This window comes from Triturus cristatus, chromosome 4_2 (assembly GCF_964204655.1).
Source record: "Triturus cristatus chromosome 4_2, aTriCri1.1, whole genome shotgun sequence".
NCBI lineage: Eukaryota > Metazoa > Chordata > Amphibia > Caudata > Salamandridae > Triturus > Triturus cristatus.
In genome coordinates, this window is record NC_140586.1 from 422,962,248 (window position 1) to 422,988,320 (window position 26,073).

General features: G+C 43.9%; 1 protein-coding gene across 3 annotated transcripts in view; it reads left to right on the forward strand.

Annotated features, from left to right (window-relative positions):
- LOC146834519 (putative oxidoreductase ZK1290.5) overlaps window positions 1–26,073 on the forward strand; it is a 690,790-nt gene that overhangs the window by 604,770 nt on the left and 59,947 nt on the right. The window contains exon 8 of one of the 3 annotated variants that reach the window (XR_014960632.1): window positions 4,860–4,912. The exons of the other annotated variants lie outside the window; for them this stretch is intronic. The gene's annotated coding sequence lies outside the window, so the exon portion shown is untranslated. The remainder of the gene's footprint in view (window positions 1–4,859; window positions 4,913–26,073) is intronic. 3 annotated transcript variants of the gene reach the window in all.

Below are 26,073 nucleotides of genomic sequence, written 5' to 3' on the forward strand. Positions count from 1 at the left end.
GTTTATGGTACATAAAGTACCCTGGAGTGTCCCTAGGTGGGATAGGAACAGCTTCCTCGAGTATCCCTTTTCTAGTTTTTATCTGTCTTAATTTTGAAAATAACGGCATCTTGAACCTTGTTACTTAATTCTTACTCGGTTTTTGAATACAATAATTACAATAAACACAACAATGAAGATCAAACAATCACTCATACCACGACATTTAAAACATATCAAAACTTTTTAGAACGAACAATAATAATTAGAATAAAACGAGTTAACTGCATAATACTAAATATACTGTATGTACTGCTAAACAGTACAGATACACTGCTAAAACAGTGCAGACCAGGTCTGTGTACCCAGACCCGTCTTGACCGGCACAAACTAATGTGCACGTCTAGATGCGTCCCCAGCAACGGTACTCACCGGGAAGCACGGAACGGAAGGCCTCGGAAGTCTGGACTGGACTAGACCAAACTGGACTGGACTCGACTCGTGACTTAGATACTTCGGAACTTCGGAATCTGGTGGGCCTCTGTATACCTCGGATCTTGCTCTCTCAGCTAGGCTCTGGTCGGGATTCTCCGCACTCCTCACCGCCTCGTCTGGGTGTTGATCGCAGCCTCAGTCGCCCCCCTTGGCCTGAGGGAGATACAGGAAATCCTGCGGGTACGCGTAATTGTCCGTCCGGCTGTGTTTCAGGAGACCGGGTCTGCAACGCACCTCCGGCGCGTGGGGTGTGAGAGGTGTCCCTGTTCGGGCGCCAATTGTGTGGTAAATTTTAATTACCTAGACTTAATTTATGCGGTAAAATACAATACGAATAACTCAGTAAAAATAAGAGGCAGAATCCGTGGTATTCGAGGGTATAATAGGGTATTTATTCCTTACAAAGGAATGATGGTTCGAACCAGGCAATCGAGTTCCGTCACCACGAAGGTTCAGGAAGGGATCAGCAATACATTATTGACAAGTTGTCATATTTATATTAAAGTGCATTACAGTAAAGACAGATGCAGGAGGCGTAACAGCTGATAAGAATACACATACGTAATAAAAGAGGCGTTATAATAGGCGTGCATAGAGGCGTATACAAAAAACGTCATTATGATGATGATGACACAAGTGGGTGGATCCATAAGAGAATCCTGCAAAGTCAGCAAAAATACATGACAGGGATGCGCGCGCAGCCGCATGACGTGTGATTGACGTGTAACTAGAGGGTGAAGGGAACTTGACATTTAGCCCTACATGAGGAGACAGAAGTCTGGGGTGTCAGGACAACCTAGTCCTAACTCATATCTAATATCTTGTGTCTAAGGAACTATATTATCTGGAAAGAAAGGTCTTCTCGGACAGATCCTATTCTATACTGACTGCTAGTGCGTGTACAAGCGTCTAAGTGTCTACATGAGATGCGAGGGGGCATGGGCCTACCATGGTAACGAGAGTCATGAATTACTTGCACGGAGACAGTAAGGCCGGGCCCTTTGCTCTGCAGCTAGAGGGATGTTTACCTAAGCTACTTAGACAGGAATGCATTTCTTGAGGAGCGGAACAGATAACTTGAAGGCTAAATACAGTTTTTGGCAGGCAACAGGCCGGGCTTAGGCACCGTTAGCCGCGCAGAAAGTAAGACAAAGTTCATGGATACATATGCCGGTCCAGGCTGGAGCATTCAGAGGCAGAAGCAGAAAAAGCTCGATGGCAGAATTCAGGGCCTACCTTGCCAGAGCTGGAAAACGTGAAAAGTATACCATATAAAGACGGTGGCAAGGCATACTTAGGAACGGAATATCTGGCCCATTCATGGCAGATATGAAAGAGTACATATTAACGTTGGACACAATTGTATTTGCGTCTTCATAGCTTGAAGTGGAGGGAACATACATGTACTTGTAGCATGTACATGGAGCCGTTGGGGTCTAGATAGGGGACACAATTGACCATAAAAATTCATATTTCCTCAGTACCCCACTCTAATGTAACAGACTCCAGTGTACACCACTGCTCTATAAAACATTCCACTGTACTCATTCCACTGTATGTTGCTTAACTGTACGACACTCCAGTCTACCCTACTCCACTATACACCAATACACTCTGCACTCTTCAACTGTACACAACTTCAGTGTGCGACACTGCAATCTATGCTATTCCACTCTATGCCACTCCACTCTACTTCACTCTAATATATGCTATTCCATTCTAAGCCACTGCACTCTAAGCCTCTTCACCTCACTACACTCTGTGACACTCCACTCTATGCCTCTTCAGTCTACACCACTGCACTTTACACCACTCCACTCTACCAAAATCCACCTATGCGCTATTACACTGTACATCATTCCATTCTACACCACTCCACTGTACGCCAGTCCAGTCTACACCAATCCAGTCTACTCTACTACACTGTAACCTATTCCACTTTACGATACTCCATTTTGCGCCACTCTAGTGTAAGCTATTGCACAATATGAAACTCAATTCTACGTCACTACACTGTACGTCAGTAACACTCAATGTTATTTCACTCTACACCACTATACTGAACTATATTCCACTGTAGGCCACTCCACTCTACTCTATGCCACTCCACAGTATACTATTACACCAGCCGTCACTACAGTCTACCCCACTACTCTCTACCCCCTTTACTCTAGAACACTCCATTCTACGGTGTTCTACTCTACAATACTCCACTCTATGCCACTACACTGTACGCCACTCCAGTCTACATTCCCTCATTGAATGCCACTCCACTCTGCAATTACACTCTACGTCTCTCCACTGTACATCACATTAGGTCATGGGTACTGTGGTACCAACAAACAGTACCACAGTACTTGCAAGGCTACCCTCTGGTCCCACAGTACCAGTACTGCATGACTTAAAAAGCAGTAAAAAAATGACAAGGGTCTGATCATAGACCAGACACTGTGGCCAACGTCATTGTGCAGACCATAGCTGTGTGCAGTGAAGATTGGCCACCTGCCGTGAGTTGGGTGCAAGGATTATCCACCACTGTGCACAGCTGATGGTTGTGTGTGGAGCATGGCTGAAGACTGTGCATGCTGAAGAATGTGCGCAGGGAGGGATTGGGTGCCAACAGGGGGCTGAAGCCAACTAGGTGGATGGCAAAGTCCTCCACCGACCCCAACTGTGGCTTGTTGGGATGTATTGGTTGAAGTCAACAATTATGTCATTTATCATGTCATGAGTGATATAATATGTGAGGTCATAAGCAGTGCATGACGGAAGCACAAGTTATAGTTAGTTCACTAAATTATAACTGGCGAATGTCAGTGTTTTTTTGTTTTTTAAACATAAGTTCATATCTCATTTCAAAACCTAGCAATGACGTCACTTTAACCTTGTTTTCTGAGAATTTCTTTTTTTTTTTTTTTAGGTAAGTTAAGATCTTATTAACATACCTACCTATGACATCAACCTTTGGTGCATCTAAGAAAGGTCATTCATCCTTCTTGTGAGCAACATTAATACTCTCATTCCTGAATATCAGGCACATATATCGTATAATGGAAGCCACACTTCTCTCTGATCACACTCATTCGGCTTAGTACTTGATTTGAGAAAGCATTTAATACTCTAAATTGGCAATTTAAGATCAGGGACCTCGCTGGGTTGAGCGTTAGTAAGCAAATGATTAAGTAGAGACAATTTTTATACACAAAATCTTATAGTACATCTTTGCTCAATTCAGTGTGCACAGAGGCACTCGTCAGGGGTGTTCCCTGTCCTTCCTGCTGTTTGCCATTGCTATAGATCCTTTAGCAGCTAGATTGCTTTTGGTGTGGTGCGAATTAAGGACATGTGATTATCAGAAGGGGTAAGGACTGCTTTTATTCATTAAAGGTGTCCGCTCAGATGGCCTGTACTAGACAGGAACTTCATGAATTTAGAAAGGTATGTGGATTGGGAGTAAACTGGCCAAAAACATGCTTGTATTACATTAGTCAAAGTATACGTGGACAGAGATTGGAGCTGTGGGAGGGAACAAATAAATAGAGCTCTCAACATTCTGTTTTTTAAGATCAGAGTTTCCTGGACACAAGAGGATACTCTAGAGGGTAATTTAGGTAAAGTAGTGAATACCTTGAGGAGCCATATAGCATTATGGAAAACCTTGCCTTTAAAATTGCCGGAAGAGTAGCACTTGTGAAAATAGTAATACTCTCTCTGATGCTTTTATTTCTCGACCTCATGCTCCTGCTAATTAGGTCTTTAAAGAATTGGGCACACTATTGTATGAATTAATAAGAAATACTAAAAGGCACAGATTGACATGGGCAAATTTAAAGCCACCTGTAGAGCAAGCCAGGTTGGTGCACTTGACTTAGGTCAGAATTATCTAGCTGCACAGTTTGCAATGCTGCGCTCAGTGGCTCTTTGGACACTGGTTGGAAAAGATAGGGTTAATAATGCACCATATTTGGGGGGTCAACTCAATAATCTCTTCCTCCCCTACACCCTAAACATGAGGGGTGCAGGTAACTGCAAATTACCTTAAATAATGCTTACATATAAAAAAAAACACAAGTTGTGCCTTATGCACCTGCAACCCCCCTACTTGGTATTATTTATGTTAGCAGCCACAATACTAGGAACGATTTGACTCATTAAGAGGATGGAGGCATTGAGATGGTAATCCACATCTTTTAGAGTGTAGGTTGACTTGCTTCAAGAGAGCCAATTCCTAACCTTCTGAGGCTGGCAAAACAGATGAGAGCAAACTGGTTGACCACGGACGAGGATCCTCAGGCACACACATTGATGCTGGCCCTGCACACCATGGAGAATGACAGGAGATTATTCAGCTGGCTCAACAAATTCTATTCTCTTCTATTCAAAAGGATTTCTGGATCGCAATTCTACCCTAGAGGGCTTCCCCGCACTAAACAATGAGGTAAGCTAAAGCTAAACGATAGATTGAAACAAGAAAGTTTTTGCATTTACCTGAAAACTGGCTCATATTCAGTTTGTCTCAGGATCTGAGGTCTTAGGATCCATTCAAATTGAAGCAGAAATATTATAAATTGACCCAAGAGAAAAATGGGAAGCTGACAGTTCGGTTATGGCATTCCAAACAAGGGAAAAGGATCCTAGCTTACCCATATTAACTTTCCTTCAATACTAAGTTTAAATATATTTATTAAAATCTGCTGAACTGGTCCTACTTCACATTTAGCAAACTTAACAGATCATTCTTGAATTGTCTGCAATGTCATGAAGTACAGGCTGGTTTTGAGCACATGATATAGGACTGTCGGGGAACAACCTTTACAACGCAACTTTTACAACGCACTAAACTTACAACGCATTTTTTACAACGCAAAATCCATTACAACGGATTCCATTACATAGCATGACACTACAACGCATTTTTAAAAACTACCTTTACAACGCATTCCATTACAACGCATACTACCTTTACAACGCATACCATTACAACGCATAATATTACACTACACTATCCAACACTTACTGTTGCACCCCCTGGAGCTAGAATAGCAATTTTTACCCCTATACTATCCAACACTTACCCTACTGTTGCACCCCCTGGAGTTAGAATAGTAATTTTTACCCCTATACTATCCAACACTTTCCCTACTGTTGCACCCCCTGGAGTTAGAATAGCAATTTTTACCCCTATACTATCCAACACTTACCATACTGTTGCACCCCCTGGAGTTAGAATAGCAATTTTTACCCCTATACTATCCAACACTTACCCTACTGTTGCACCCTCTGGAGTTAGAATAGTAATTTTTACCCCTATACTATCCAACACTTACCCTACTGTTGCACCCCCTGGAGTTAGAATAGTAGTTTTTACCCCTATACTATCCAACACTTACCCTACTGTTGCACCCCCTGGAGTTAGAATAGTAATTTTTACCCCTATACTATCCAACACTTACCCTACTGTTGCACCCCCTGGAGTTAGAAAAGTAATTTTTACCCCTATACTATCTAATACTTACCTTAAATGCAATTTAATAATATGCGTTGTAATGGTATGCGTTGTAAAGGTAGTATGCGTTGTAATGGAATGCGTTGTAAAGGTAGTTTTTAAAAATGCGTTGTAGTGTCATGCTACGTAATGGAATGCGTTGTAATGGATTTTGCGTTGTAAAAATGCGTTGTAAGTGCATGCGTTGTAAAAGTGTGCGTTGTAACGACATACATCGAGGACTGTCCCTAGTTAAATAGCTATTGGAAGGGAACCACTTACTCTCTAACAGTTGTTATGGAATGGGAAATCACATGCAACATAGTAAAACCCACAAAGCTGAAGACAAATTATTGATTTTGCCAGATTTATAGCTAAGAGGGTTATAATGAAGAGATGGAAGGCCACAGCTCCCCCCTTCATCAGCATTGTGGAAGAAGACAGTTCAGAGGTGAGAAGAGGGGGGAAAACAAGAAACTAGAGACTTAGCTGAACATTCCATGGCGTATGAAGGGGATGAAATGATAAATGCAATGTCATTGACAAACAAAGATGGCACACTGCTCCTCCTATGAGTTCTGGGCGCAGTTACTCAATACATATACAACTAATGCATTTGCAACAAAAGATAGACGGCTCTAGAGCATCAGTCTCAACCTTTTGACTTCTGGGAACCCCTGCTGAATCACTACTCGAAGTCAGGGACTCCAGCCTAAGAAATGTCTACAATTTGAACATCAAAACATAGAAATACAGAAAAAGTATAGATCGAACAAATACACAAGTTATGATAACATTTAATTCACAAACCAAATAATATGCAATTTTTTTTTTTATTTCAATGGGAATGTTGGTGCTTTTCAAAATGTATTATAATTTCTGCAAGCTAAAGTGCTATGCTAGACACTAGCACGTCTCTTACTCACGTTGTCTTTTTTGCTTCAAATGCATGCTTCAGTTTTTTGTCAAGAACTACCAGGGCTTCCGCTAATGACACCAAGCAGCCATACCACATTCTGGTTGCTGTACTTGCACTGATTCCACGATTTAACTTAAGGATACCAGCTTATTAGTTTTTAGCATCCATTTTCAAACTCCTTCACCTTCACAGAATGTTTTAGAACTCGTAATTTTACATTTTGCTTCTTTGTGTATATATACGTTATTAATCTTCTGCTTTTTCATTTTGCAAACAGTAGCAGACCCTTTAAGTAGGACCCCCGTGCTCCTCAAGCATTCACCGACCACAGGTTAAGCGCCACTGGACTAGATATGAATGCAATATACTGGTTTGAACTATTTTTTTTTAAACATATTTTATTAGGTTTTTAACATTTATCATCCATTATGAAACAAGCATATATAATAGATGCATCAGACTTCTCAATACAATCACATTTAAAGGAGCCCTTGCGGGGTCCAAGTTGTGGCATCGTTAATTTTATACAACGTTATATAATCATGCTGGTCAGTTCTGTTGGACGATATTGTACATATAAAGTATCAAATGGGCTACTTTAATAGTATTACAGGAGTACATGAAGAACTGAGAAGAGAAGAAATGAGATGAAGCAATTAAACTAACCCCACCCCTCCCACCCTTCCCCTAACTGGACCTACCCTATTCCGCCATCTTGACGATGTGCCACTGTGGCTACTCCCACTATCTCATAATGAATTTGAATGTGTACGCTAGGTATTATTGGATCGTAGGTCTGTATGCAAAGCTACATTATGTTCGCTGGGGGGTGGCCTGGGTTAGGAGGAGCTCCTACTGACACTGTGCTACAGAGACTGGTGCCGGTGCAAGTGACCTGAAGGCTTCCAAAATAATATCCCATACCATGGAAATTACCATTTTGCGCAGTCCGCTGGCTTCTTCACGCCTAATTATACTGGTTTGAACTATGATGGTTCTCCCCACCTGTTTCAAATGGTTCAGTCTTGTTTGGGTGAACGCCACATAAGTCAATAACTAATCAACAACATACCTGTCAATGGTTAAATATATTTATGGTAAATTGAATGCATTATCTGGATTTTGCCCAAATTCAAATCTCCAAATTGAGTGTAAGTCTGGCCACTTGTTCTCTTTGAGGACAAAGACAAAACCCATTCTTAACTCACTCCCCTCTTACCCTGAAATAAACAAAACTCAATCAAAATGTCTTTTAAAATGCCTTGGAGCAACGTCTGTTGCCAAATGTCAAGGCAAAGAGAAAAAAACTAGCAAGTGTTCGATGCAGAGAATCTCTGGATCAAATGGATAATAAACTGTGTTATCTTGAAAAAGCTTTCTTGCTTACTCTGCTCTGGGCTAGATTTCTGCGCCCCCATTATTCAGAGAGTAAGTCTGAAATGTATTCTGCTCGTGTCCAAAGGATTGTGGGTAGGAACATTTCCGTTCAGGTTCGATTTGCAGCTTTCCAGTTTTTTCTCACCCTGTCATTGCTGTTTCTCTCCATGTCTGATGCCTTTTAGTGTCCTGATGACAGATACTCGATGTTGCTGCAATGGTTTGAAAAAAATGCTCTTGCATAACCTGTTTTTCAATAAACTTAAAAGTCCATTTCTTGCTACATCTAAAGCAAAGACCTCTTTACTATTGGGACACCTCATAACAGCGTGTAAGACTGCAGGCTTGGGCTACTAACTTATCGGGCGCCTAGTAAGGACTTGTAACACTACAAGCTTGTGCTACCCAATTTCGGAACACCTAGTAACGCATCCTATGGCCGTACTGAAGACTGATTTGCACTTAATTGCAACATGCACATTTGTAACTTTACCCAATTCTCTTTTACGAACAATTTGTCTTTATCGTGGAAATTTTTTAAAAATTTTTTTTACACAAAGGCAGCTTAATTTTTTCTGATTGCCTCAGGCCTATAACATTAAGTACAAAGTTTTGCAATGACCACTTGTTGGAGCTCTGTTAAAAGGTATTTTTCCCCTAACTTCTAACACCCTTAACCATACTTTACCACATTTGACATACCACATATCATTAAGTGAGTTGCTATCATTCCAAAGTTAATTTTCATTGGCTAACGTGGTTTACCGGTTATGAGCCCTGTTTAACATTTAATGTTCGGTCTAACTAGTTTCCAGTATAATTCCACTTAATCCATGAAAGTACCTAACTTGATTTGTGATGTGAGATCATATACTGTGTGTAACGCATATGCAAACGTTGCTATGTGCACCATCCTAGTCTAGAATGGGTAAGATATTGAAAGGTCATTGGTTTGGAACATTTAAAGATAAAGGCTAGATGTTTTTGACAACTAAAGGCGGTTATCTCGTCTCCATGTTTACAATAACTGTATGCAATGTGTCTTCTGTGGAAGACCTGAAAAGCGGACACAAATCTGGCCTTCCCGGATCTATAGTGGACTCTCATGCACTATTAAACTCTGCACAATGAGGAGGGTAGCAGAGGGCTCCCAAACTGGCCAGTAATAGGCAATTGTATTTCCCGGGAAGGTCTCCCATGAAAATATGTGTAAAATACTCTTTCCTTTAAACTGATTATGTAGTGAGTGTGAATATATGATATCATTTTATGGTTGTGTCTCGTAATAAAATGAAACATGATATGAAGACGTGTAAACATTGCCAATGAATCGCATATCAGTGACTGTAGCTGTTCACAAACAAAAGCTCCATTAGCTCACAAGCAGTAGGTTGTAATTGCAGTCTCTTGTCAATTCAGTGGTGGCTAATGGCTCTTCTTAGTTCATAGTACTGTCACGAAATTCTGTTTGTATTTAGATAGTGGAACTTCTATAAAGGAAGTGGTGAAAATATCAGTAGACTTTTCATCCAGCTCTGTGAGCAGTTGTACTTGCGCAAAGTTCAATATTTATACACACAACAAGTTTGCAAAGTCAGGCATCTAAAATGAAAACAACCAATAAGCTCATCCAAATGTCTGCTTCTGGGTACAAGGTCATGGCTTTGCTCTTTGTCACACCATGAAGAGGTTAGTAGATTTTGTGACTGGACCCTCTCGCCACAAAATCAGAATATCATCTCCATGCGCAGCTCATGAGAGGGTGCTTTACTCTGTGTGGCTTGCAACTGGCAGAGATGCTATCAGTTATGTGCACTCTTCTCAATTGTTAACTTGGCGAGTGGAAGAGAGAGGGATGGATGGACCATAAGAGGAAGAAGTAGTAAGAAAGCCAAGGGATGTCTGCAGAAATATGGCTGCACCTGATGCAGCAGAGTTTACCAGCTCTACACATTCATACACTCAACACTCATTTGGGCCCATATACATTCATACGTGCAATGAGCTGGCAAATATCCACTGGTCATCAATTTTATTTTACCCTAGGAAACCTTTACACCAGTATTCTTACCATTCCTGTCTCCTGAGTAAATGAACAATTCGATAGATCTAGTAGTAGATCAGAATAGAGAGGAAATACAACAATGCTTTTTATTTAAAGAACCACAGACTCAGAAGGAGTTTAAAACAAATGTATCTGAATTAATAATGTTGTGAGTCAATTCAGGATACACATGGATATATCAGAAGTCTCCACCAGGAAAATAGTACAGTTAGCACATAATCAGTTTGCATTAATAAAGTCATGCAATGACAGGACCTGAGGAGAGAAAGAACAGAGAGCAATTACGGAGCATTAACCCTACAGTTATATTTACCTAAATTGGTGTGAGGACCCCGACATCAGAGAGTCAAGGATTCAGGACGGGTTCAGGACAGGGAAAGGTGACCTCTTCTAGTGTAACGCCAGCGTTACACCCCTCTCTGGTGCTACACTCTCTGGCTCGGGCTCGTCCGGACCCCTTCCTAGATGTGCCTCCTCGGTTGTTCCACAAATTTTCCCTGGTGTTGGATTCTTCAGTCAGATTGCAGCAAAATCGGGCAGCATCTCAGCATAGCAGCTCAGCGTCAAGTGTGTCTAACTATCTAGAACTTACCTTTGTTATCCCAATTTAAATGTATGATCAACCCCCAAATGTTTCAATTCCATGTTCACCCACAATTTGATTGGGCCAAGCAGTGGGGTGAGGACATCACACCATACTAAATCCAATATTTTTCTTTAGTCTATTGTCTAGTTCTCCGCCCCTTAATTTTAATACCCACAAGCTTTATTCCCGCAAGCATTTCATATGTGGATCGCTAAGTCTATTTTACAATGTTGCATCCTCTTCCTCTCGTAGGATCAAGAGTTGGGTTTCCCATGTCCTTAATGGGCTTAGGGTTTGGCAGTCAGTCCATTTACTTCACTTGTTCAGAACAAGCAGACGTTTACGCATGCATATAAGCCACAAGGAAACAGAGACGCGGTCACCCTCCAAGGCCCAAATACGAACTATTAATAAAGTCAGAGAAGAACATGTTAGAATACAAAATTAAATGAATTCACTGTATACCACTTACTTCTACTCTAACCCCATTTACTTAATAAATCTTTTGCATTAATAGCTTAGTAAAACTTGCATAGGTTAGTTTCAGCACGGCATGTGCATTAGTTTGTTACTTTAAAACGGCCATATTAGAAGCTATTGCGCAGCTGCAAAGATTTCCCCCCAAGCGACAGAAAACGTCATACTACGTAGATGTAGTAGACATGTGCGCAGAAGAGTTCCCGCGGTTTTGGCGGCCATTTTAGGACACTCTGGTTATTCATTAGTAAAGCACATACAAAAGCGTCCCCTAGTTACAATATGTACAAGGTGGTGCACCGTTTGTACTTGCAGAAAGGTTGATTATAGTGTTACAGGTTATTCGAGAGGATTGCATACAAGCAATTTTCTTTTTATGCAAAACCTTGCTCCATCACACCCCTAGCTCTACAAGTGCAAATTCATGTGTTTTGTCATGGCCTGAATGACTAAATCATCTACCCGACATGTTTTTATTATTTGTTTGGTGTGCCAGGACAGTTGAATTCTTCTCGACCCAGAGTTGGTCCTCCTGCTTTGCTTGTGCCTTTGCGGGTGAGCAAGGCTGTTTGAAAGCAGAGTGAGATGAAGCAGGATCAACCATATGTGAGTGGGATCACTGGGACATGTTTTCTGGAGCAGACAGGGCTCTTGCCTGCAGTGTCAGAGCTCCAGCACTCTCTGAGGCTTCTGGAAATGAATGAGACTGTTTGTGAGGGGGAGAGGAGGAAGTAACAAAGAACATCCATTGCTATGTGGCAACTGCATCGGCCTTCCAGCACAATGGGCAGACTTCTGGTGTGAGGGGGGCAGTATGAGAGAAGAATGGGAAAGCTACAACATCCGTGCCTATATGGGACAGTGGGACAGAATCAGACAGGTCGACGCTTGGCAGCTCTTTAATTGTCAGCGAAACTCTGCAAGAAGAAAGGGGAAACAATGCATTAGATTGTGTGCCTCTGAAATAGTGTGAAGAGAATTTCTTCTGCATGACTGTTAGAAATGGGGTCTCTAGTCTGCAGTTGTTCGCACCCTGTCCAAGTAGGGACCCTCTCTCTAGTCAGGGTAAGGAAGTCACCCAGCTAAGATAACCTTGCTCACCCCCTTGGTAGCTCAGCATGAACAGTCAGGTTTATCTCAGAGGCAATGGGTAAAGCATTTGTATATGCACACACTCAGTAACACAGTGAAAACACCACGAACAGAGTCCACACCAGTCTAGAACAATAGGCAGTATTTATCTGAATAGAACAAGACCAAAACTACAAAAATCCAACATACACAAGTAAAGATATCACTTTTTGAAGATTAAGCAAATGTAGTTCATATGGATGCATCGCTTTTAGCACAAAGTGCCTGGAATGCGTCAATATTCAAAGACGAAACATGCGCTGGGCAGGTGAGGCACCACAAAAACAAAGCGATGCATCAGTTCTTTACTCCCAGGCGAAGTGATGCATCAATTCCTTACTGTGTGATGCGTTGGTTATTTACAGCTAGACAGAGGAGGTGAAGTGTCGGTTCCCTACTGGTAGGGGAGATGATGCATCGATCTCTGGACATGTGGTCTCAGTTCCTTACTGCTGGCAACATCAGTGAAGAAATCGGGTACTGTGCGTCAAAAATTCAAAACACGCTATGTCGATTCCACAGCAAAGAAGCAGGGACTTCAACGGAGTTGGAGCGGTGCGTCACTGATTTCGGGGATCCGGTGCTCGAAACTCATGCTGCAACGGTTCTTCTAACGCGTTGTATCAGAAAGCTTCGACCTGTGGTGAAAGCCGTGGTCGATGCGCTGATCAGTAACAATGCTCCTGTGCTGGCTGTGGCGATGCATCCAAGTTTGTAGAGATGTGTCAGTAAAACCAGACGCTGGGAGTCGTTGCATAGATTTTCTCTAGATTCTACTTCCAAAGGCCCAGGAACTGTATTTTGCACCACTTGGTTAGTCAGGACTCTAGGCAGACGAGTCCAGGCACTGGTAGGTGAAGTCTTTGATGGCCCTAAGACTTCTTAACAGGAGTCAAGCACACACAAACCCTTGGAGAACCTTGGAAGCAGGATACAGAAAGCAAAGTCCCATCCTTTCACTCCCAGGAAAGAAGCGGCAAGGAGCAGGCCAGCACAAGAAACAGGCAGTTCATCCTACAGCATCCAACTCTTCTTCCTGGCAGAATGTCTTGAGTCCAGAAGTGTTCTGATTTGAAAGTGTCAGTAAAATGAAGTAGGATTTGTAGAGGTGTTTAACCAACAGATTTATTAGGATCCAAGTAAACACCTCAGCCATCAACACTTGCCTCCTCTCCAAGTTGCTCCTGACTTCTCCTTTCAATTAAATGTGAAGTCCTAATGCAACTCAAACAATTGTCTTAATATATGATAATAAATATATTGAAGGAACCAAGATGTACAAATATATAAAAAATATTTTATTATCTTAAAAACACTACAAAAACCTTACTCATTACACATGATCAATAGTTGAATCAATTCCCATGCTCGCTCCAAACGTGCCTACATTCATTCATTCACTTTCATACTCGGTATACATTCAAAATAGTGGTGGCAAAAAGATATATATAATGAATTCAAATGATGCTTTCCACAATTGCTGATCAAACTGCTTCATTAAAGTTTTTCATTCAAATTCAAGTTGGTAGATTCAGCACTATAGTGATTGATAATACAACACTGAAAACACAATGATCTCTAGGGCAAGACAATAATGGTAAAAAGAAAAACGTGGCTCGAGATCAGATGGAATCAAGCCTAAGTTCTTGTTTCATGTCTGAGAATTCTAATTCACACTCCACTCCACTCATTCTTCTCCATTCAAACCACAACATTCCAGCACCATAGAGTTGAGGAGCATTGAAGATTCATTTCAATGCTATCACATTCCACTCATTAGAACCATGACAGAGGCAAATATGAAAAGTTCTATACAATACACTATGACAAAGGCATGCAGATGATATCACAGTCAGAGATCCAATACATATACCCCTTTCCACCTTTGAAGTAGGCGAACTTGAAAGGAAAGTCTTTGTAGTGCACAAGACCCTGCCTTCCCTGACCTGGCTCCAGACACACTACCATGGGGGTGGAGACAGCTTTGTGTGAGGCCAGGCACAGGCCTATTTAGGTGTCATTGACAACTCCTCCCACCACTCTAGCTCAGGAAGGCCCATCAGCCAGGTGATGGCCCAACAGGATATGCAAGGCACACCTCAGGTCCCATGGTGTGACTGTCTAGAGTGAATGCACAAGAGCCCAACTCTCATCCTAACCCAGACATGGATTCCACAAACAGGCATAAGCACAGAATGGTTAAACAAGAAAACACCTACCTTCTAAAAGTGGCATTTTCAACATGCAGTTAAAAAACCAAATTCATCAAAATATGTACTTTTAAATTTTGAGTTCAGAGACCCCAAACTCAAAATCTCTATCAGCTCCCAATGGGAAATTACATGTTACCCTATGGGAGAGATAGTCCTTGCAATAGTGAAAAACTAAATTAGCAGCATTTCACTATTAGGAAATGCAAAACACACCAGTAGATGTTCTACCTTTTAAATACACTGCACCCTGCCCATGGGGTGGCCTTGGGCCTACCTTAGGGGTGACATATGTAATAAAAGGGAAGGTTTCGGCCTGGCAAGTGGGTGCACTTGCGAGGATGAAATGGCAATTTAAAGCTGCACACACAGACACTGCAGTGGCAAGTCTGAAACATGTTTGTAGGGATACTTTTGGGTGACACAATCAGTGATGCAGGCCCACTAGTAGTATTTACAGGCCCTGGGCACATCTGGTGCACTTACTAGTAAATCAAATATGCCTATCATGGATAAACCAATCACAAATCCAATTTAGACAGAGAGCATATGCACTTTAGCACTAGTTAGCAGTGGTGAAGTGCCCAGAGTCCTAAAACCAACAATAACAGGTCAGAAAAAATATGAGCAAGTAAGCAAAGCGTTTTGGGATAACCCTGCAACAAGGGCCAGGTCCAACAAAGACCATTCACTTTGCTCTCTGCATTGCTGTGCCAATCTAATGTAAGGTGTGGAGGGTGAGCATGTCTGCCAGGGGAGTGTTTAACTTTAAGGGGTGGTGATGGTCAGGAGACCATCCGAATTCAGTCTTCTATTTATGTGGCAAGAACCACTGTGCAGTTATGGTTAAGATTTTCTTCCATAGGAAAACATGTTATTGGTTTGTTTACAACTATGGCACCATTTCATGAATCTGCGCCAAACTGTGTAATCAAGTTCCATGACTCCCAAAGTTTTGACATGTCGGGTTTCGTGCAGATCTTTCCAAGTGGAGAAAATGTAAAAGGGGAGGGGGGGGGGTCAATTGTTTTGCACTTTAAATGCTACTTCCCATAGGAAACTGCTTTTCGCCATAGAAAAAAACACTAAATGCATTTTCACTCCCCAATGCCCAATTATAGCTTGTGTTTTTCTAATCTGCCTCACACCAGCCTGGTAAGGTCCTTTGCCACTTCATGAGGGTGTCAAGTGTGCATGGGAATTTGTCATTGCACTAACCCTGGGCAGTACATGTTGAAACTTTGGGGGCCTTATTTATGAGGCCTTGCGTCAGTTTTGCGCTGCCGTTGCATCACTTTTTGTGACGCATCGGCGGCGTAAACCCTGCCCCCTGTTGCTCCCTATTTACAAAGTGACGCATCTAAACAAATGTGGCACTTTGTAAACCCCTGCGCTACATTATACCTGCGTCAGGTATAATGTATGCAGGGGGGGTATTCCCACGCATGTAAGCCTCGTAGAAGTGGCGCAGTGAAATCTATGAGATTTCCCTGCGTCACTTCTAGGACGCAAATGCGTCAAAACCTTACGCCTGCCTCATGGCAGGCGTAAAGTTGACGCAGTGCTATATCCATAGGCCTTCCCCTGCATTGCTGAAATTGCGTCACGCTTTAGACACAACCCCAGCAATGCGTCATTTATGCGCCGACAGATACGTCAGTAAAACTGACGTATCTGTCATTACTTGCAACATGATGCGTCATACAGTAAATATGACGCATCCATCATGTCGCAAGGAGGGCGCAATGAAAAGTGACGCATCGCTGTTTTCACGCAGCGATGCGTCACTTTTCATAAATGAGGACCTGGGTGTTTTGTTCTTGAAATCATCCCTTGAAAATCTCCTCAATCAACATCCGCTGACCTCTACTTCTCTGCCTGCCTGTCTCCCATCAGTGGTGCGTGGTTGGATAGACAGCTCTCCATGGTTGAAGAATCAGGGCAGGGAAGGTTCACACATTGAAGGCCTTCCTCTTTTGTGGCCTCTTGAGGCTTCGCGTGAAGGTCTGGTTTCCTGTGTTTTTGCACGAGTAGTTTTAGTGTATGCACTGCAGTGATGCATGTGGTGTTTCCACATGCTTCACCTAATACTCTGCCAATTTTATCACAGCCCTGGCGATGACGTCCAAATGTTTCAGTATTTATGCACCTCATAGTTAACTTTGTGGCATTTCCGACTCACACCATTTCACCTGGTTCACCCCCTGAAATCAAAATGAGCCTATACATAGTCAGTCTTCAAAGGTTTGCATACACAGACAACGAATGGAGTCTGAAGTTGGAAGTAAAAGAATGAGCCGAGAAGAGCGGAAATAGGGAGGATAAAGAGCACACTATATGTGAAGTGTGGAGCTGACACTGCTCCAGGAACCTGACCGGAGTGAAGTCAGATATTTCAAGGATCTGCCTTTTTATGCTTTTAAAATCTTCCATTTTAACGTTTCTATGTGTAGATAATTATATGGTGTTGTGAGAAAGTGTGGGAAGGAAGCTGCAAGCTTTAAGACATGAATCCCGTTATCCAAAGTACACGGGCCGTGCACGCTGATAAAGAGACTGACGCTGTATACGGCCTCCGAGTGACCGGAAGTTACACACATTGACCAAAGCTACCATTGTCTTTAGTGCACACCCACCACATGTTCTTGTGGAAGAATTATCTCAACAGCGTTTACTGCCAAAGCCCCTTTGCACGTCACCCCTGCATCGAATGCGCATCCAATCTGCTACGTTTGTTATACAACACAGTCATCAGTGAGGGCATGGTCGCAAATTCGAAACAATAGCTCAGGAAAGCCGAAGAGGTAAACAGAACGTGGAAGGGTGGGGTTCTCAGCAGTGGGCAGCTTGCCAAGCCGCTTCCTGTCTGACTTTCGGAAAAGGCTGTTTTTGATCTCGCGTGTCTGCGTTCTGCTGCACTGCTATCGGCATAGTGCAGGTTTGCTGCTTGTGATGTGTTCAGCAACTTAAGTGTCCAAATTGGCAAATTAATTGTTTAGAACTGAATATATAACTCAGATGTTTGCTTAATACTTATTGTCATTTTAAGGATTTTTGTGGCACTGGGCAGCACATATTTTGCCCCCCTCCCTCCGTACAGAACAATGTTGAATTTTATAACACATTGTCTGATAATTCATGCCTGCATCATACCAACAATATAGATTATTTTTTACATTTTCAGAAAGAGGCTCACACAGCTGAAATGAAAGTGGCTATGTATTTGGCTGCCGGCCACATCGTATATAATCTGTGCTTATCGAGCTGGGGCAAAATAGAACAATATCTCTGCTATTTAGCTAGAGGCTGGATGAATATATGAACCTTCACTAGTTATCTGGCTGCTGGCTGAATAGCAGAGATAATGCACTCCTTGACCGGTGCAAGGATAAATAGTGTGAAGGAGCACTTTATTTAGGTGGACATGGACAACAAAGGGACTTTTAGCTGTGGCTTTGTGGTGGCCATATTGTAACTGGGGTGCATAAAAGTGTGTGAAGTATTTGAAAGTAAGTGTATGAGTAGGTATTAATGCATTTTATATAAATGTTTTCTTCACTTGTGAGAATGCACAATTTTTTGTAAAAATTTTTTTTTAATGTTCATAATCATCCTTTTGAATGATGTTTGAGGGCAGGAGACATTCTGGACTTCATATAGGGTTCCACCTTTCCTAAGAAATAAGGACCAGACCTAATCCACAAGTACCAGGGTAACCAAGGCCAGAGGGGACTATGAGTAAACAGACGAGGAGGAACAGGACATGGAGAAGCTGCATTAGGAATACCAGCACTTGGGTGGGAATGACCACGAGCCCAATGAGTATGTGGAATGAGGGATCAGGACTCGGAGGACACCAGCCAGAAAACACAGAAGGGCCATGGGTAGGAGGAACACGATGTCCTGAGCCAGCAAGACGAAGATGGATAGGCATGTATGAGAGCACTGACAAGAGGAACGATGAGGACTAAGTCAAGAAGTAGCAGACCCAATAGGACCAGTGCTAGGTGAACAAGGGAAAGCAGGACTAGGAATTGGAGGACCAGGACCACAGAGATTAAATCAAGGAAGACAAGGGGACCAGAAGCAGAAGGACCCGTACAGAGAAGACCATAACCGAGAAGGAACAGGGCAACCCTGATCAAGAGGTCCTAGATCAGCAGAACCAGGAGGAATAGTAAGGACTAGGAAGTACAGGCTCAGATGGCTCAGGGTTAGAAGGTCTAAGAGGGCCAGACTCAGTAGGACCCTTAACCAGGATGACAAGGGCTACATAGACCAGAGTATCACAGGAAGTAGAAGCACCATGGCCATGGTTCCAGCACCCAGGGGACCAGGATAAGAAGGACACGACCCATAAAAACCACTATTAGGAGGATAAGGGCGGAGGGGACCAGGGTCAGAGGACCAAAAACAAGGCGGAACAAGCAAACCATGGTGCCCAGAGGACCGGTAGAACTAGGGATAGGGTAAGGTGACTAGAGGGGATAGGGAAACTAAGGCTATCCACAAAAGATCACTTTCACATTTGGAGTCCCATATGTTTTCATATTGTCCCCTGCCACCGTTAACCTTTAGATAACAGAATCAAGATTCACCACTATGCTGATAATACACAACTCTACTTGGAAGTCTCCGCTGCTATAATCATCCAACACCTCAAGCACTGCTTCCACATCATCCAGAATGGGATGTTATGCGCCTATCTGAACCTCAACCCAACCAAGAAAGAATTCATATTTGCCAAGAACAACAAGTACATTACAGTACAAATCTAGCTCAATAACATGAACCTTGACATTTTCGGACCCCAACTCTCACCTAATGCCAAATCACTTGGATTCAGCCAGGACACCAAATTCTCCTTCAAAGAAAACATTAACAAAAATCAAGGACTACCTGGTACCAGCTTTTTCTTAGAGGCATCACATAGGCCCAGCATGTCGCATACAGGGCCTGAAATAATATGAACACATCACCCTATCCTTGATGGCACTCTATTGCCCCCTTCCCATCCCTCACCATCTTTGAAACTAGCTGCTTCATTTACAAAGCCATCACTGCCACCATATGGCAGTCAAGTTCACCATCTCTGTGATTCGCAGCACACCTGCAGCCAGGACAGCATCAAACTGCAGACAAAGAAGTGTTAAAAAACGTAAAAACAAGACAACAGGCCTTTTCCATCTATGCACTCGGGATCTGGAACAACATCCCTATTCCCATCAAGACCGCTACAAAGCAGCTCCGACTTAGTAAAGAGTTGAAGGCTCACCTCTTTGAAGAATGCTCAGCACAATGTATTCACCTTCCTCAACTCTGTTTACACTCCTATTACTCACTGACTTTTAGCTAGACTTTGAACATATACAGTGTCTAGTTACCTTTTGGCTATTTTTGCACTATGGAAATACAATAAATAAATATATATATGCTCGAAACGTGTCTTGTTTGCCCTGTAATAAATTTCAGATAACCAAATTGGATTAGTGTGGCTCGTGCTTGCGAGGAAGTTTTGCGAGCCTTTGGTGGATATATATAAATATATATATATATATATACACACACATACATACATACATATATATACATACTACAACCAAAAGTATAAATCAAGGAGGACCAGGCAAAGGAGTACCAGAACTAAGAAGAACAGGACTTCTTGGAGCAGGAGGACCAGGAGCAGGAGGAGTAATACTAGATAAACCAAGGTGACTAGGTATATGAGTGGAGCAGGACCAAAAGCACTAGGAGACCACAACTAGGGTGCGGAGGGTGAAAAGGGCCAGTAACAGAAGACTTTCAAACAGGAGGACCAGTGTCCAGAATACCTGATGACCAGAAGGCCCTCGATTGACCAAGAGACAAGGAAAAGAGAAAGCAGGACCAGAACATCCCACATCAAGAGTAACATTACTTTAAGAGACCATGGGGAACATTGGGATCTGGACTGAAAGATGCAAGATAAGGAGGGCCAGGACAAGATCACCTGGGCCCTATGGACCAGATAGAAGCAGGACCAGAAGGGACCAAAACTGTAGTGATCATAAAGGACCAGGATTGCCATAAGACAAGGTTTAAGATAACCAGCACAAGAGGACAAGAACAAGAAGGTGGCAGGATGGTCAGGCCCAGGAGGACCAGAACAAGGAAGACCATGACCAATTGGCGTAGAATCATGAGAACAAGGAACAGGATGGCCAGAGGAGCAGGACCAGATCAAGGAGAACTAAGAAGGGCAGGAAAATGAGGGCCTTGGCCAGGAAAATGAGGGAACCAGAATAAACACGCAAGGAATGGGGACTGCACCAGGGATACAGGAAGACTAGGACTACATCAAGGAGGACTAGATCGATCATGACAAAGAAGACTCATAACAGAGTTACAAGTGGCAGAGTGACCACGACTAAGGCTCAGAATACCAAGTGAAGCAGAAAGATCAAGCCCTTATGTAGCAGGACCAGGTTGATGAAAAATCAGGAGGACCAGGAAATCCACAGCCAGGAAGACTAAGGGAATGGACCTCGATGGCCCAGAGGGTCTTGACTAAAATGACCAGACTTAGTAGGGCCCAAACTAAGATATTCAGGGCCAAGAGGGCCAGAACTAATAGGTGCTCTACTAGAAGGACCAAGAGGACAAGGAACAGGGCTAAGGGGCGGCAGGGAATCCATACCATGGGGAAAAGGAATTAGAGGGCCAGGCTGAAGATGATTAAGACAAGAGACACTAGTTGGACCAAGGAGACCAGCAGGACCAGAATCCAGGATCCCAGAAATTATATGAACAGGCTGAGGAAGACCTGAATGAACAGGATAAGGGGGACCAAGTTCAACAGGATCAGGAAGGGCCAGAAAAAGGTGGGGTGGAAGGACCAGGGCCGAGAGAGCTAGGCTTTACAATACGTCAATAAGGAGGACTAGGTGCAAGAGGATGAAGTTCAAGGACTGTGAGTGTGAGAAGGTGGCCTGATATATGCTGTCCACTAGTTCTAGTGGCACGTTGTATCAGTCCAAACAACCCCTTATGGTGAATGGTTAAAGACAACCTTATGTGAAAGCTATCCTAGTGGTAGCTATGGAGAGCAGCCTTCAGACTAAGTATTGAAGGTATGTAAAGCAGCTTGTTTTACCAGTCTATAATCTCTTGAATGATCAAATGAAAGGACAACCACACCAGGTATATATTTAAAATATATGTATTTAGGTTAACACACACCTCTCTAGTCTCTTTATGAGACTGGAGTTCGAAGTACTTAAGTTACAAGTGATCAAGCATCAGTAAAAGCACAAATACACGTTCGGGTCCTAGGGGCGTACCAAACCATATACCAAAAAAGTGGTATAAGAACCACGACTGTTATAGGCACTAGGCCTATTGCCTCTAGAATTGCTGGGACCCCAAGGAACCACCCAAGGTAGTGACACAGGGGACCCACGGGAGCTGTATGCTGTGTGAAAACGAAACCGCGGGTTCCTATTATCTTCTATGGGCAATGTCACGGTTGGAAATTTAAAGATTAGGGACACTTCTAATCGAGTCTGGACCAAACCCTTTTGGACTTAAGAAGTTCTAGGGCTAGCACCCATGAGAGCACCGGAGTACTCGAGTTACCTCACCCAGGGAAGCCAGGTGCATAGGTGTCTTTTGGTGTCGGGTCGCGTCGTCGATTTCAATGGAAGCCTGCAAAGAACTGCTGCTGCTGTGAAGAGGAGAAGTGTCCGAAGAGATCCAAGCCTGGATCTAGGATGTAAGGAACCTGAAAGCAGAGGGGACGGAGTCTGGGTCACTAGCCAGTGACCTAGGGCAGGCTGGACTAATGCCCACAGATGTCGGGTGCTTCAGGTGAGTTGATGGGTGTCTTGACTCTTCAGCCACGAGGTCCAGGAGGCATAGACGAATTCCACGAGCTGGATTCGAGCTGTCCAACAAAGTCTGTCGAGTGCTGCGGTGTCGGCGACCAAAATGGACCCAACAAGCCTTGGCAACGGCAAGTCACTGGAATTCAGAGAAAAGACTGTGGAGCAGACCAGCAAGGTCTGAGGGACTCACCCAGCGAAGGTAAGTCGGGGCACGTCTGGAGCAACCAGGTAAGCCCAATCAGAAAAGGAGTCGCCTTTGTGGGAACCTGCTAGCCAACGGGCTAGTGATCACGAAGGAGCCTCGAGCGATCGCACTTGAAGCTGGCCCACGGGTCACTCGTGGAGTGGAGGCCAACAATCTTCGGTGCAGGAGGTGCTCAAGGCTGGGGCTACTCGGAGCCCAAAGCACAATTTCGAGGAGGACCAGGAAGATAGTGTTGCTGCAAAAGTTCACGGTGTCCAGGGGTCACGGTTCCACGTCACCCACAATAGCCACGGGCCTCAGCTTTGCTGTGGACTCAGGGTAGCCTCGGGAAAGTCTGGAAATCCACCTCTGGGGATGCAGAGACTTCGGTGTCTGGCGGGAGCTTCAGAATTGCAGACCAGTCAGTTGCTTCTTTGGTGCCTGCCAAGCAGGGGAGTCACTCCTTGACCCCAAGGGAGATTTCTTGAGTCTTCTAGTCAGGAAAGAACGTCGAAGGTCCAGGATGTATGTTGCAGAGTTTCGTTCAGGGTAATTTAAAGTCCCACAGACTGGATTCCTATACTTATAGTGAGTTTAGGGGATGGACTAACTCTAAGGCCCCACCTATGGATGGGCCAGGAAAGAGGGGTGGTTACACCCATTTCCTTTGTCCAGTTTCGCGCCAGAGCAGGGGCAGGTAGCCCCTGCAACCGGTTTGAACTGGAGTATGCACATGGACACCAAGTGTGCCCCCAGTAAAGGACTTCAAAGCACCAGAGAGTGCTCCTGCCCAGCCCCAATACACATCAGCCTGTCTGGGGAGGGGGGGACACTTCCCCTCGACAGGAAACCTATTGTCCAGGCCTCCCCTGCCAGAGTTTCGGTCAGCAGCAGGAGGCCAGACCCGTGTCTGTGGCAGAGGCATCCATTTTGTGATGCCAGGGCTCAGGAAAGTCCTACCGGGTTTAGCCAGTGTGAACATGTCTCTCCCTCTAGAAGGGTGGAATGCTACCCCCGCCGCCAGGACTGGCGGGGGGGGGGTAGTTATTCCAAAGCGTTTGACATAATGCACTTAAGAGTATATGGTATGGCTGTATCACAGAACAGCCATAAGGAGGTATTTCCGAAAGCTGCAGAGGGGCTCAGCTCATGCTTGGGCACCCTCTCACATAAAACCAAGCACTCTGCCTTCAGGATTGTCAAGGCCTGCTATAGGAGTGGCTTATAGGTTTATATGTGTCTGTATAAGGCAGTGATATAGGTAGCCTATACCACAGTAAGGGGTGCAAGCACAACATTACCCAGGCTGCAGTAGCATACTTGTGGTGTCATTTTGGAGTGCTTCCCAGGGGTGGCATAATATATATAATATATGCTGCAGCCCCTGGTAGACCTCTGAGGTACCTATGCCCTAGGTACATGGTATACCATATACTAGGGGCTTATAAGGCACTCCAGAATCCAATTAGATATGTACCTAATGTACATGGAAACCGTTTTAGAGAGGAAGCAGCTAGGCTGTGGTCCTGATTAGCAGGGCCACAGCCAGACTAAGGTCGAAAAACAGTGAAACACCAGCAAAAAGTGGGGGTACCCATGTGAAGCAGATCCCACTCTCCTACAGTGAGTACTAGGAGTAGGAAGATCAGGACTAGGTAGACTAAACCAGAGTGAGGATAACAGGACCTGGAGGACCAGGAGCAGAGTCTTAGGCAGCCATAGCTGAAAGGATGACTGTGAGATTACAAGAACAGGGACAAAGTAGATCAAGGCACCGATGCCCAGAAGGATCAAGGCCTTGACTTCTGTGTTAGGAACAATCAGGGGAGGAGAAAAGGAGGACCATTTCAAGGGAATCAGGACCAAGGTGAGAGCCAGAAGGACAAAGCTAGGTGACGAGGCCCAGGTTAGCCATGAGAAGGAACAAAATGACCAGAACAAGGATGATCAGGATTGAGCTAAAGAGTTAGGTCAGAACCAGGATGACAAGGAGCATAGCATGGGGTACCATGGTCAAGACAATTATGACTAGACAGAGGAGAACCAGGAGGACTAGGGTGATCAGAAGCAGGTAGATGAGGGACATTAAGTACCGGAAGCCTAGCGAGTAGGATTAGGTAGACTAGAAAGATTAGGATAATCAAGATCAGGACCACAACCCAGGACCCAAGAAACCAGATTCAAAGAGACCAGGACCTGGACTACAAAGTGGAGTAGGAGGACCAGTCCCTTAGAGTTACAGGACCAGGATAATGAAGAGCATGAGGACCAAAGGCAGAGGACCTGAACCAAGATGTCCCTGCCCAAGAGAACACAATAATGAGGACTGGGAACAGTGGCCACAGTATTAGGTGGACCAAGAGGACAGGAACCAGGATTAGGATGATCTACTCTGGGAGAACTTGGAGTGTCAGTCCCGGAAGGCTCAGGATAAGAAGGGTCAGATTGAGCAGGAACCAGAAGCCCTCAAGAACAGATTTGGGAGAATCAGTAGGCTCAGGACAAAGGGGACCAGGAAGAACCAATGCAAGGAAGGGCCAGGATGGAGCAGTGCTAGGTTGACCTGGGCCGGGAAGGACTTGAACCAGTAGTACCGGATTCAAGAAACCAGTACAAGTGTGAAACGAGCTAGTGAGACAAGGGCCAGGATGAAGACCAGATCAATGCTGAAAATGAGGTCTTGGAACAAAACCAAGAAGAAGACCAAGACCAGGAGGCATTGAAGGACCAATAAGAGATCTGTGCGATTCTAGGCAATGCATAATAGGATATCTGTCTTGTAAATGGTTCGTAGTCATGTTTCTTATGATGTCAACTCCTAGAGACTCACCCACCCTTTTCAGCCCATCTAAAGCACTGATGGAAAGTACGGACTGGAAGCTAACAACACGCAAAGAGAAGAAAAGCCTCCCACACTCTTGAGTTGTGAGTCACAGAAGATGCTGCCTGATGCTGGTATAGTGGTCTGAGGGTGGATCAGGGAGGCAGAGGACTGAAAACTTGGCAGAGGGGGCCTAAGGGTGGATGGGTGGAAAGGGTTGGGGGTCTTTGAAAGATGCCAGAAATGGTCTGAAAATATCAGATAGCTAAAGTCAGCAAAATGGTTGGTGATTTACAAAGGGGATGAAATGTCTTTAACAATCAGCAAAGAGGTGTTCAGGATCAGAAGAAGACTCTGACGAGTAGAAGATAGGTTCAGGAAAGTTCTAGATAAATGGGCCAGATGGCAATCAGGGAGTCTCTGAGTAACAAAAGGGTGTAATTACAGTTCAGTTTGCAATGAGAATCAAGGCCAGGTTTGGT